Here is a 15,237-nt window from a genome sequence, read left to right on the forward strand (position 1 = left end):
CCAGAGGACAGTACTGCATATATGCAGGTACTATCAAGGGCAGCTACGTTCCACAATGTAGCAATGCATTCAGAGCCAATAGAGGATGATTTCCTATTCAACACCTTGGCCTCCACCCACACTTCATACCAGAGTCTGCCAATGCTCCCGGGCATGCTCAAGCACGCAAAACAGGTCTTCCAAGACCCAGTTAAAGGAAGGGCTATCACGCCTAGGGTGGAAAAAAAATACAAGCCTCCCCCAACGGACCCTGTGTTTATAACACAGCAACTTACACCAGACTCAGTGGTTGTAGGAGTAGCAAGAAAGAGGACAAACTCTCAATCGTCAGGAGACGCACCACCGCCTGACAAAGAGAGTAGGAAGTTTGACGCAGTGGGCAAACGTGTGGCAGCACAGGCAGCCAATCAATGGCGGATCGCAAACTCACAAGCCCTGCTGGCTCGCTACGACAGGGCACACTGGGACGAGATGCAACACATTATACAGCACTTGCCCAAAAAACACCAAAAACGTGCCCAACAGATTGTGGAAGAAGGACAAGCAATATCCAACAACCAAATAGGGTCCGCATTAGACTCGGCAGACACAGCAGCACAAACAGTCAACACTGCGGTAACCATTCACAGGCATGCATGGTTAAGAAGCTCAGGATTCAAACCAGAAATCCAACAAGCTGTGTTAAACATGCCTTTCAACCAGGAACAATTGTTTGGGCCGGAAGTGGACACAGCAATTGAAAAATTAAAGGAGGACACGGACACGGGCAAAGCCATGGGCGCGCTCTACTCCCCACAGAGCAGAGGCACATTTAGAAAGCCACAATTCAGAGGGGGGTTTTGAATGCAAACACCAGAGCCTTCCACCTCGCAAACTAGACCTACCCATCAGGGACAATACCAGAGAGGAGGGTTTCGTGCCTCATACAGAGGTGGGCAATTCCCAAGAGGAAGGGGAGAATTCCAAACACCTAAGACAAGTCACACCAAACAGTGACTTCAATGTCAAAAAAAAAAAAAAACCAACACTTAACACCAGTGGAGGGGGGGGGGGGAGACTTACCACATATTACCAAAACTGGACACACATAACTACGGACGCATGGGTCCTAGCCATTATCCAACATGGTTATTGCATAGAATTCATAAATTTCCCGCCAGATGTGCCCCCAAGGGCACACAATTTGTCCAAACAACACTCAGACCTATTACAACTAGAGGTCCAAGCATTATTACAAAAAAAAGCAATAGAGTTAGTACCCAAACATCAGAAAGGAACAGGTGTCTACTCACTATATTTCCTAATTCCAAAAAAGGACAAAACGTTAAGACCTATATTGGACCTCAGAACACTGAATCTCTTCATCAAGTCAGATCACTTTCACATGGTAACACTTCAAGACGTGGTTCCCTTACTAAAAAAAAGAGGACTACATGTCAACGTTAGATCTCAAGGATGCCTACTTTGACATACCCATACATCCTTCCCACAGAAAATACTTAAGGTTTGTAATACACGGCGTACACTATCAATTCGAAGTGTTACCGTTCGGGATTACTACAGCCCCAAGAGTATTCACAAAATGCCTTGCAGTAGTAGCCGCTCACATAAGGAGACAGCACATGCACGTATTCCCATACTTAGACGACTGGCTAATAAAAACCAGCACTCAACAGTGTCTTCTTCACACTCAATACGTTATAGAAACTCTACACAAACTAGAATTTTCTATAAATTACCAGAAATCACATCTGCAGCCATCCCAAATACAACAATACTTGGGAGCAACACTCAACACACAAAAAGCGATTGCCACTCCAAGTCCACCAAGGGTACAAGCGTTCCAAAATATAACAGCAAACGTACAGCCAAACCAACACTACCAAGTAAGGTTTGTAATGAAACTTCTAGCCATTGTCCCTAACGCGAGATTACACATGCGGCCTTTACAACAGTGCCTAGCAAAACAATGGACACCGGCACAGGGTCAACTCCAAGATCTAGTGTTGATAGACCGCCAAACACACTTTTAGCTTCAATGGTGGAACCATATAAATTTAAACAAAGGGCGTCCATTCCAGGATTCCAGATGCTTCCATGATGGGGTGGGGAGCACACCTCAACAAGCACAGCATACAGGGACAATGGGACAATCAACAAAAACAACTCCACATAAATCATTTAGAACTGTTGGCAGTGTTTCTAGCATTAAAAGCATTTCAACCACTAATAGTCCACAAACACATTCTTGTCAAAACCGACAACATGACAACAATGTATTAGCTCAACAAACAAGGAGGGACACACTCGTCACAACTGTGTCTCTTAGCCCAAAAAATTTAGCATTGGGCATTTAACAATCACATTCGCCGAATAGCACAATTCATCCCAGGCATTCAGAACCAGTTGGCCGACAATCTCAGTCGAGATCACCAGCAAACACACGAATGGGAAATTCATCCCAAGATCCTACAGGATTACTTCCTACGCTGGGAACACCAAAAATAGACCTATTCGCAACAAAAGAAAACACGAAATGCCAAAACTTAGCGTCCAGGTACCCACACCCTCAATCCAAGGGCAATGCGTTATGGATCAGTTGGTCCGGGATATTTGCTTACGCATTTCCCCCTCTCCCACTCATTCCCTATCTGTTAAACAAACTAAGTAAAAACCGACTCAAACTAATTCTCATAGCACCAACCTGGGCTTGCCAACCATGGTACACAACACTGCTGGACCTCTCCTGTAGTACCTCACATCAGATTACCAAGCAGGCCAGATCTGTTAACTCAACAGAAACAACAGGTCAGACACCCGAATCCAGCATCGCTCAGTCTAGCAGTCTGGCTCCTGAAGTCCTAGAATTTGGGGACTTAGACCTTACACAAGAATCTATGGAGGTCATTAAACAAGCTAGAAAACCTACTACAAGACATTGTTACGCAAACAAATGGAAAAGATTTGTTAATTACTGCCACAATAATCAAATTCAACCTCTAAATGCTTCCGCAAAGGACATTGTAAGCTACTTATTACACTTACAAAAGTCTAAGCTAGCATTCTCTTCAATTAAAATACATCTCACAGCAATATCTGCCTATCTGCAGATTACACATTCAACATCGCTTTTTAGAATCCCAGTCATCAAAGCATTTCTGGAGGGATTAAAAAGAATCATACCCCGAGAACACCACCAGTACCTTCGTGGAACCTTAACATTGTATTAACACGACTCATGGGACCACCATTTGAACCCATGCACTCTTGTGAAATGTAATACTTAACTTGGAAAGTAGCCTTTCTAATAGCTATCACATCACTTAGAAGAGTAAGTGAGATACAAGCATTTACTATACAAGAACCCTTTATACAAATACATAAACATAAAGTGGTTCTCCGTACAAATCCTAAATTCCTACCAAAGGTTATAATCACCATTCCACCTAAACCAAACAGTGGAACTCCCAGTCTTCTTTCCACAGCCAGACTCAGTAGCCGAAAGAGCCTTACATACATTAGACATAAAAAGAGCACTAATGTATTACATTGACAGAACAAAACAATTTCGTAAAACAAAACAATTGTTCATAGCCTTCCAAAAACCTCATGCAGGTAATCCTATATCCAAACAAGGCATTGCCAGATGGATAGTTAAATGTATTCAAACTTGCTATATTAAAGCAAAAAGAGATTTACCTATTGCACCAAGAGCACATTCCACTAGGAAGAAAGGCGCCACAATGGCTTTTCTGGGAAACATACCTATGACAGAAATTTGTAAGGCAGCCACCTGGTCTACGCCTCATACATTCACAAAGCATTACTGTGTAGATGTGTTAACAACCCAACAAGCCACAGTAGGACAAGCTGTATTTAGAACATTATTTCAGACAACTTCAATTCCTACAGGCTAAGCCACTGCTTTTGGGGAGATTACTGCTTATTAGTCTATGCACAGCATGTGTATCTGCAGCTACACATGCCATTGAATGGAAAATATCACTTACCCAGTTTACATCTGTTCGTGGCATGAGACGCTGCAGATTCACATGCGCCCTCCCACCTCCCCGGGAGCCTGTAGCCGTTAGAAGTTGGATAAAAACTGTAAATTTGTACATAAATATTATTTTAATACACATTATGTACATACATACCTACTCCATTGCATGGGCACATTTAGTATATTCACAACTCCTACCTCACCCTCTGCGGGGAAAACAATCTAAGATGGAGTCGACGCCCATGCGCAATGGAGCCGAAAGGATGGAGTCCCTCGGTCTCGTGACTCGAAGACTTCTTTGAAGAAAAACAACTTGTAACACTCCGAGCCCAACACTAGATGGCAGGATAATGCAAAGCATGTGAATCTGCATCGTCTCATGCCACGAACAGATGTACACTGGGTAAGTGACATTTTCCATATATATATATATATATATATATATATGTTCGATGGCATGTGTAGCTGCAGATACACATGCTGTACATATCCCGCCATCTAGTGTTGGGCTCGGAGTGTTACAAGTTGTTTTTCTTGGAAGAAGTCTTTTCGAGTCACGAGATCGAGGGACTCCTCCCATTTCGGCTCCATTGCGCATGGGCGTCGACTCCATCTTAGATTGTTTTCTTTCCGCCATCGGGTTCGGACGTGTTCCTCTTCGCTCCGTGTTTCCGTTCGGAAAGTTAGTTAAATCTCGGAAAACTCGACAGTATTGTTTGCGTTCGGTATCGGGTTAGTTATAGCAGATCGACACCGAATAAAAGAAGAGCTCCGGTAGCCCTTCGGGGATTCCATTCCCCAGCGGGGCCTGGTCGGCCTGACCGCGTGCGTCTTCAAGGCTAATGGAATGGACCCCATTCCGCTTCTGCCCCGAATGCCACAATAAGTATCCTTACACAGACCAGCATTTGGTCTGTAATTTGTGTTTGTCCCCCGAACACAAAGAGGATACCTGCGAGGCCTGCCGGGCAGTTCGGTCGAAAAAGACGCTACAGGACCAGAGAGCTCGAAGGCTTCAAATGGCGTCGACGCCGTCAGGACAACACAACACGACGTCGAAGAGGAGGAGACTTACTCAATTCCGGATTCGGACGAGGCCGAAAGTGAGCAGCCGGCAAAAATCGTGAGTAAAACTGCCCCGGCTAAAACTCACACCAAGATAATGAAAGCCCAGGGGACGCCACCGCCTGCAGGCCATGGCTTAACCCGTAAACACGGTGACCAACCATCGGCACCGAAAAAGGGCACACACGTGTCGAAGACATCTGACTCCGGACGAGATACCGGCACAGAGTATACTCGGCACTGAGATACTGGCTCCGACCAGACTCAACACCGAGATACCGGCTCCGAGCAAAGTCGGCACCGAGAGATCGGCACCCCGAAACCGAAAAAGGTGGCTTCGGAGCCGAAAAAGACTGCGGAAAAAGTTTCGGTGCCGAAACATCCAGCATCGGAGCCGAAACAGAGCTCCTATTCTGAGTAACAAGGCCTGTCATCCCAACTTCAAGGCCATAGATTTGAACAAGAATTGGAGCTGGGAGAGCCAGATTGTACACAAAGAAGGCTCCATATTCAAAAAGACACAGGGAAAATAAGAACTCTTCCCCCTATTAAAATGAAAAGGAAACTTGCTTTCCAAGAAACAGAAAAACAGCCAAAGGCAAAGGTGGCAAAAGAAAAAACTCCACCACGTTTTTCGCCACAACCATCGCCACTGCACTCGCCGCAACTGTCACCAATTGCAACACCCCCTATGATGCAATCTCCAACGCACACAGGGATGTCCCAGGATGACCGAGATGCATGGGATCTCTACGATGCACCAGTATCTGACAATAGTCCAGACTGCTACCCGGCAAGACCGTCACCACCTGAAGATAGTACTGCTTACATGCAGGTGGTGTCCAGAGCAGCTACTTTTCACAATGTAGTACTGCATGCTGAACCTATCGAGGATGACTTTTTATTTAATACTTTGTCGTCAACACACAGCCAGTACCAGAGTCTGCCGATGTTACAAGGGATGTTAAAGCACGCAAAACAAGTGTTTCAAGACCCTGTCAAATGCAGAGCTATTAAACCTAGAGTGGAAAAAAAGTACAAGCCTCCACCTACGGACCCCGTGTACATCACGCAGCAGCTAACACCTGACTCAGTGGTAGTAGGCGCAGCACGCAAAAGGGCAAACTCACAGACTTCTGGGGATGCACCACCACCCGACAAAAAGTCAAAAGTTTGATGCAGCGGGGAAAAGAGTTGCAGCACAAGCAGCCAATCAATGGCGCATTGCCAATTCACAAGCTTTATTGGCAAGATATGACAGGGCTCATTGGGATGAAATGCAGCATTTTATTGAACATCTTCCCAAGGAGTTTCAAAAGCGTGCACAGCAAGTGGTGGATGAGGGCCAAAGTATCTCCAACAACCAGATACGATCGGCAATGGACGCGGCGGACACAGCCGCCAGAACTGTGAACACAGCAGTGACTATTCGGAGACACGCATGGCTCCGCACCTCCGGATTTAAGCCAGAGATCCAACAGGCTGTGCTTAATATGCCTTTTAATGGACAACAGTTGTTTGGGCCGGAGGTGGATACAGCTATAGAAAAGCTAAAAAAGGACACTGACACGGCCAAAGCCATGGGTGCGCTCTACTCACCACAGAGCAGAGGCACAGTCAGGAAGCCACACTTTAGAGGGGGGTTTCGAGGCCAAAGCACAGAACCCTCAGCCTCACAAGCCAGACCCACATACCAGGGCCAGTACCAAAGAGGAGGCTTTCGGGGACAATATAGAGGTGGACAGTTCCCTAAAACCAGAGGGAAATTCCAAAGCCCAAAAACCCCACAAACTAAACAGTGACTTCAAAGTCACAAATCCCCAGCACATAACACCAGTGGGGGGGAGACTCCCAGATTATTACCAAAATTGGGAGGAAATAACTACAGACTCGTGGGTCCTAGCTATTATCCAACATGGTTATTGCATAGAATTCCTACAATTACCACCAAATGTGCCTCCAAGAACACACAACATGTCCAAACAGCACTTGGACCTATTACAACTAGAAGTCCAAGCGTTGTTACAAAAAGACGTAATAGAACTGGTACCCAACCATCAAAAAGGAACAGGGGTTTATTCTCTGTATTTTCTAATCCCCAAAAAGGACAAAACTCTGAGACCCATATTAGATCTCAGAACACTAAATCTTTACATCAAATCAGATCACTTTCACATGGTCACACTTCAAGACGTAATCCCGTTGCTCAAACAACAAGACTACATGTCAACATTAGATCTCAAGGATGCGTACTTCCATATACCCATACATCCTTCACACAGGAAATACCTAAGGTTTGTAATCCAAGGAATACATTACCACTTCAAAGTGTTACCATTCGGGATAACAACAGCACCAAGGGTATTTACAAAATGCCTTGCAGTAGTAGCAGCACATATCAGAAGGCAGCACATACACGTATTCCCGTATCTAGACGATTGGTTAATCAAAACCAACACTCAGAAACAATGTCTTCAACACACAAAATACGTCATAGAATCCCTTCACAAACTAGGGTTCTCAATAAACTACCTAAAATCACACTTACAACCGTGTCAAATACAAGAATACTTAGGAGCGACAATCAACACAAAAAAAGGGATTGCCACTCAAAGTCCACAAAGGGTACAAGCATTCCAAAACGTAATACAAAGCATGCACCCAAACCAACAATATCAAGTAAAATTAGTGATGAAACTTCTAGGCATGATGTCTTCATGCATAGCCATTGTCCCAAACGCAAGATTACACATGCGGCCCTTACAACAGTGCCTAGCGACACAATGGACACAAGCACAGGGTCAACTTCAGGATCTAGTGTTGATAGACCGCCAAACACACACCTCGCTTCAATGGTTAATCCTATAAATTTAAACCAAGGGCGGCCCTTCCAAGACCCAGTGCCTCAATACGTGACCACAACAGATGCTTCCATGGTTGGGTGGGGAGCACACCTCCACCAAAACAGCATCCAGGGACAATGGGACACTCAGCAAAATCAACTTCATATAAATCAACTAGAACTACTAGCAATGTTTCTAGCACTAAAAGCATTTCAAACACTAATAGCCCACAAACACATTCTTGTCAAAACAGACAACATGACAACAATGTATTACCTAAACAAACAGGGAGGGACACACTCATCACAGTTGTGTCTCTTAGCACAAAGGATTTGGCATTGGGCGATTCACAATCACATTTGCATAATAGCGCAATACATACCAGGAATTCAGAACCAGTTAGCCGACAATCTCAGTCGAGATCACCAACAGATTCACAAATGGGAAATTCATCCCCAGATACTACAAACCTACTTCCAAAACTGGGGAACACCGCAAATAGACCTATTCGCAACAAAAGAAAACGCAAAATGCCAAAACTTCGCATCCAGGTACCCACTACCTCACTCCAAGGGCAATGCGTTATGGATGAGTTGGTCAGGGATATTTGCTTACGCTTTTCCCCCTCTCCCACTCCTTCCGTATCTAGTAAACAAATTGAGTCAAAACAAACTCAAACTAATACTAGTAGCACCAACTTGGGCACGCCAACCATGGTATACAACACTACTAGACCTGTCAGTAGTGCCTCATATCAAGTTACCAAACAAACCAGATCTGTTAACTCACACAAACAACAGATCAGACACCCGAATCCAGCATCGCTCAATCTAGCAATCTGGCTCCTGAAGTCTTAGAATTTGGATATCTAGACCTTACACAAGAATGTATGGAGGTCATTAAACAGGCGAGGAAACCTACTACAAGACATTGCTACGCAAATAAATGGAAACAATTTGTTTATTACTGTCATAATAATCAAATTCAACCATTACACGCGTCCACAACAAACATTGTAAGCTACTTACTACACTTGCAAAAGTCTGTTAGCTTTTTCATCCATTAAAATACATCTCACAGCAATTTCTGCCTATCTGCAAACTACACATTCAACCTCATTATTTAGAATCCCAGTCATAAAAGCATTTATGGAGGGTCTAAAAAGGATCATTCCCCCAAGAACACCACCAGTTCCTTCGTGGAACCTCAATATTGTATTAACACGACTCATGGGTCCACCATTTGAGCCCTTGCACTCTTGTGAGATGCAATACTTAACATGGAAAGTAGCCTTTCTAATAGCTATCACATCTCTTAGGAGAGTAAGTGAAATACAAGCCTTTACCATACAGGAACCCTTTATACAAATACACAAACATAAAGTGGTTCTACGCACAAACCCCAAATGTTTACCAAAAGTTATATCACCGTTCCACTTAAATCAAACAGTGGAACTCCCAGTATTTTTTCCACAACCAGACTCTGTAGCTGAAAGAGCATTACATACATTAGACATAAAAAGAGCACTAATGTATTACATTGATAGAACCAAACAATTTCGCAAAACAATTGTTTGTAGCTTTTCAAAAACCTCATGCAGGGAATCCAATATCCAAACAAGGCATTGCCAGATGGATAGTTAAGTGTATTCAAACCTGTTATGTTAAAGCAAAGAGAGAACTGCCTATTACACCAAAGGCACACTCCACTAGAAAGAAATGCGCCACAATGGCCTTTCTAGGAAATATACCTATGACAGAAATCTGTAAGGCAGCCACATGGTCTACGCCTCATACATTCACTAAACATTACTGTGTGGATGTGTTAACAACACAACAAGCCACAGTAGGACAGGCAGTATTACGAACATTATTTCAAACAACTTCAACTCCTACAGGCTAGACCACCGCTTTTGGGGAGATAACTGCTTACTAGTCTATGCACAGCATGTATATCTGCAGCTACACATGCCATAGAACGGAAAATGTCACTTACCCAGTGTACATCTGTTTGTGGCATGAGATGCTGCAGATTCACATGCGTCCTCCCACCTCCCCGGGAGCCTGTAGCCGTTATAAGTTGATAAAAATAAACTTGTACATTTGTAAATATATATATATATATATATCACTTTTAGACACATTATGTACATACATACTTACTCCATTGCATGGGCACTATTACTATATACACAACTCCTACCTTACCCTCTGCTGGGAAAACAATCTAAGATGGAGTTGACGCCCATGTGCAATGGAGCCGAAATGGGAGGAGTCCCTCAATCTCGTGACTCGAAAAGACTTCTTCGAAGAAAAACAACTTGTAGCACTCCGAGACCAACACTAGATGGCGGGATATGCACAGCATGTGAATCTGCAGCGTCTCATGCCACAAACAGATGTACACTGGGTAAGTGACATTTTCCATATATATGTTTGATGGCATTATAGCTGCGGAGACACATGCTTTGCATAAGTCCGCCATCTAGTGTTGGGCTCAGAGTGTTACAAGTTGTTTTTCTTCAAAGAAGTTTTTCGAGTCACGAGATCGAGTGACTCCTCCTCTCGGTGATAGTGCACATGGGGATCAAGTCCTTTGTTGGATTGTTTTCTTTCCACCATCAGGTTTGGACTCGTTTCCTCTCGCTCCGGTAGATCTCGGTTTGGTACTATCTGAGCTTCTCTCTTCTTTCTATAAACGTCGGTGTAGTTCTCAATCGGGTTTTTTCCAATGTCACATACAATATGATTGTAATTGTTGGGGTCGATTACACACCCATTAGGAGAGACTTCGCCCTTCTTGGGCCTACTTCGACGCGTGGTAGTCGAACAATATTAGGCTGATGGAACAGACTCCGTTTCTCTTTTGCCCTCGGTGTCACACCAAGTTTCCATACACCGATCAGCACTCAGTGTGCAATCTCTGTCTCTCTCCGGATCACAGAGAAGAGAACTGTGACGCTTGTTGATCCTTTTGCTCGAAGAAGACTCTTAGGGATCGAAGAGCCCGTTGGTTGGAGATGGCGTCAGAACAAACGCCCAACATCTTTGGAGAACAAGCACAAGAGAAATTGGCACATCACACTACCGTTTCCATCGCAGGCTCCAGTTTGGATTGAGATTCCGATGTCGACAGCCAATCTATCCCACCAGTGCAGTACGTGAGTACATCAGCCCCTTCCCATCAACCAAAGACAACCAAAAAGACTTCAGCACTGTTCTTGGGTCCCCCACTGCTTGCCAGCTATGGTCAGACCCGAAAAATACAATCGGATGACCAACCCTCAGGTTCGGCACCGAAACACAAGGCCGAAGTGCATTTGGCACCGACCAAACAGCTTGCCGCACCTGTTTCGGGATCGAGCCGAAAATCAGACTTCCACCTCAGAGAGGAAAAAGCTAACTCTTTCGAAGCAGTCTTTTTTGGACCGACTTAAACATTCGGTATCGAGACTTTCGGAGCTGAAAGCAGGGGGTGGAAAATATGCTCCAGTTACTGAGGAGTCTTCTGAAATAAGGCCCATATTAGAAGTAATGGACGCTAAACAGCGAAAAATCCATATACATAAGGACACAGGAAGAATCATAGCTTCTCCTCCAACAATCAAAAGAAAGTTGACTTTCCAAGAAACTTTAGAAAACAGGGCCTCCACCTGCTAAAATATATAAACAAAAGGCGAAACCAAAGGCACTACAGCAGCCTTCACCAACACATTCTCCTTTACTTCCTGCTTCTCCACCACCAGATACTCCACCACCACCCTCACCTACATAAGTTTCTCCTCAATCCCCTATCTCAACACATGGAGATGATTTATATGACATACACCAGGATATAGATCCATGGGACTTACATGATTAAGATCCCATCCCTCCTAATGATCCTGATTTATACCCTGCAACACCGTCTCCCCCTAAAGATACCACTGACTACAATCAGGTTATAGCTAGGGCAGCTGTGTATGATAAGGTACAATTACATACTGATCCCATTAAGGATGACTTTTTATTTGATATCCTAACATCTACTCATACGGAGTATCAATGTTTCCCTATGCTCCCAGGCATGCTTAAACATACAGAAGACATTTGCAAGGAACCAGTAAAATCTAGAATTATTACACCAAGGGTGGATGATAAAAAGTATAAACCTGCACCCTCTGATCTGGTTTTTATTAGGGCTCAATTGCCACCTGAATCTATAGTCATTAGTGCAGCAAGAAAGATAGCACATAGCCAATCTACCGGGAATGCCCCTCCTCCAGACAAGGAAAGTCGTAAATTTGACACAGCCAGAAAAAGAGTAGCAACTCTAGCTGCGAACCATTGGAGGATTGCAAACTCTCAAGCACTGTTGGCAAGATATGATAGAGCTCATTGGGACCAAATGGAAGACTTGTTACAGTACCTTCCACCAGAGCACCAGAAAAGGGCACAACAGATAGTAATAGAAGGGCAGACCATTTACAATAATCAAATTAGATCTGCTATGGATGCAGCAGACACAGCAGCAAGAAGTATCCACACTAGTGTCATCATTAGAAGGCACGCATGTTTAAGGACTTCAGGGTATAAGCCAGAAATTCAACGGGCAGTGTTGCATAACCCTTTGATAAGCAACATCTATTTGGGTCAAAGGCTAATACCACAATAAAAAAGCTAAAAATAAAATAAAAAAAAGAAGCCTCTGATACAACTAAAGCTATGGGTGCCCTTTATACTATACCCACTCGGGGAACGTTTCGTGGACCACAGTTTAGGGGTGGTTTCAAACCATCCTCAGAGCCATCTACATCCCAACAGAAACAAGGGCCACGTTTTTACCTTCAGAGGCTCTTACAGAAGGAATAATTATAGAGGGAAAGGTAAATCAACCGCCCCAAGAGGTTCTTTAACCTCAACCAAACAGTGACTTTTTACATATCCTCACACAGCATACATCTCCTGTAGGAAGAAGACTGGAAACGTTTTACCCACAATGGCACAACATTACTACAGATCAATGGGTCTTATCAATTATCCAACATGGTTATTGCCTAGAACTAGAACGTATCTCTTCCCCCTTGCTCGCACGAACTTACTCTGGAACATCTCAGCTTATTAAAACAGGAGGTACAGTCACTACTACTCAAAGGTGCCATAGAGATGGTACCTGTAGGAAGCTGGCTCTGTATATACTATCTCAAAGTGAGAGTCCAAGGGTTCCCCTTAGAGGTTGATAGTGGCAAAATTAGATAATACTAATGCTCTATTTTCTGGTAGTGTGGTCGAGCAGTAGGCTTATCAGAGGGTAGTGTTAAGCAGTTGTTGTACACAATAAACGAGAACACACACTCAGACTTAACTCCAGGCCAGTAGGTTTTTATATAGAAAAATATTATTTTCTTAATTTATTTTAGAACCACAAGATTCAGAATTTAGGTAAGTACGTAAATTGTAAGGTACTTCACACAGGTAAGTATGGAACTTTGAATTAAAACAGTAGTATACACAGTTTTAGCAAAAATGGCAATAAGCTATTTTAAAAGTGGACACAGTGCAAAAATCAACAGTTCCTGGGGGAGGTAAGTAATAGTTAGTTTCTCAGGTAAGTAAAGTACTTGCAGGATCAGTTTCCTGGGCATAGGCAGCCCACAGTTGGGGGTTCAGGGCAACCCCAACCACCCAGCACCAGCAACACAGGGCTGGTCAGGTGCAGAGGTCAAAGTAGGGCCCAAATAACATAGGCGCCTATGGAGAACTGGGGGTGCTCCGGTTCCAGTCTGCTAGCAGTTAAGTACCTGCGTCCTTGGGGAGCTGACCAGGGGGGGTTTTGTAGAGAACCCAGGTGGGGTGGGGGGGGGGGCGCCAAACAGGCACACAAAATACACCTTCAGCGGCACAGGGGCAGCCGGGTGCAGTGTGTGAACAAGGCGTTGGGTTGTAGATCGGAAACATTGGAGAGACCCGGGGGTCACTCTGGCGATGCAGGCAGGGCACAGGGGGGCTTCTCGGGCCAGCCACCGACTGGGCTAGGATGAGGGCCGCCTGCACCCGGCGGTTGGTTCCTCGCAGTCCTAGGGGCTGCGGGTGCAGTGCTTCTCCAGGCGTGTAGGGTTCCTTTGTTACTAGGCAGTCGCGGTCAGGGGGAGCCTCTGGATCCTCTCTGCAGGCATCGCTGTGGGGGTGCAGGGAGGTCGGCTCAGGGTGTCCACGTCGTTGGAGTCGCCTGGGGGCCCTCTCTGCAGTGTTGGTTTCTCTGGACTCGGACCAGGGGCGTTGGGTGCAGAGTGTGAAGACTCACGCTTCCGGAGTGAGGCTGGAGTCTTCTTTAAAGTTGGTTTCTTTGTTGTAGATTTGGACAGAGCCGCTTTCCTCTGGAGTTTCTTTGTCCTTTAGGTGCAGCTCCGTCCTCAGAGGTCGCTGGTCTCGCTGGATGCATCGCTGTGCAGGTTCTTTGAGTCTTGAGACAGGCCGGTAGGGCTGGGGCCAAGTCAGTTGTTGTCTCCGTCATCTGTGTGGGGCTTTCAGGCCAGCAATCCTTCTTTCTTCAGGTTGTAGGAAAGCTGATTTCCTGGGTTCAGGGTCGCCTCTAAATACTCAATTTACAGGTGTGTTTAGGTCTTGGGGGGGGGGGGGGGGCAGTAGCTAATGGCGACTGCCCTGGAGGGTGGCTACACCCTCTTTGTGCCTCCTCCCTGTGGGGAGGGGGGCACATCCCTAATCCTATTGGGGGAATACTCCAAAACAAGATGGATAATTTCTTAAGGCAGGGGTCACCTCAGCTCAGGACACCTTAGGGGCTGTCCTGACTGGTGGGTGACTCCTTGTTTTTTTCATTATGTCTTCCGGACTTGCCGCCAAAGTGGGGGCTGTGTCCGGAGGGGTGGGCATCTCCACTAGGTGGAGTGCCCTGGGGCTCTGTAACACCAGGCTTGAGCCTTTGAGGCTCACTGGCAGGGGGAGGTGAGAGGCATCTCCAACCAATGCAGGCTTTGTTCCTGGCCACAGAGTGACAAAGGCACATGTAGCCAGAAACCCGTCTGGATGTGGCAGGCTGGCAGGAACTGGTCAGCCTAACCCTAGGAATTGGACTGGTATACAGGGGGCATCTCTAAGATGCCCTCTGTGTGCATTTTTCAATAAATCCCACACTGGCATCAGTGTGGATTTATTGTGTTGAGAAGTTTGATACCAAACTTGTCGGAATTCAGTGTAGCCATTATGGAACTGTGGAGTTTGTGTTTGACAAACTCCCAGACCATATACTCTTTATGGCTACCCTGCACTTACAATGTCTAAGATTTGGCTTAGACACTGTAGGGGCATAGTGCTCTTGCAACTATGC

This window comes from Pleurodeles waltl, chromosome 3_1, assembly GCF_031143425.1.
Source record: "Pleurodeles waltl isolate 20211129_DDA chromosome 3_1, aPleWal1.hap1.20221129, whole genome shotgun sequence".
NCBI lineage: Eukaryota > Metazoa > Chordata > Amphibia > Caudata > Salamandridae > Pleurodeles > Pleurodeles waltl.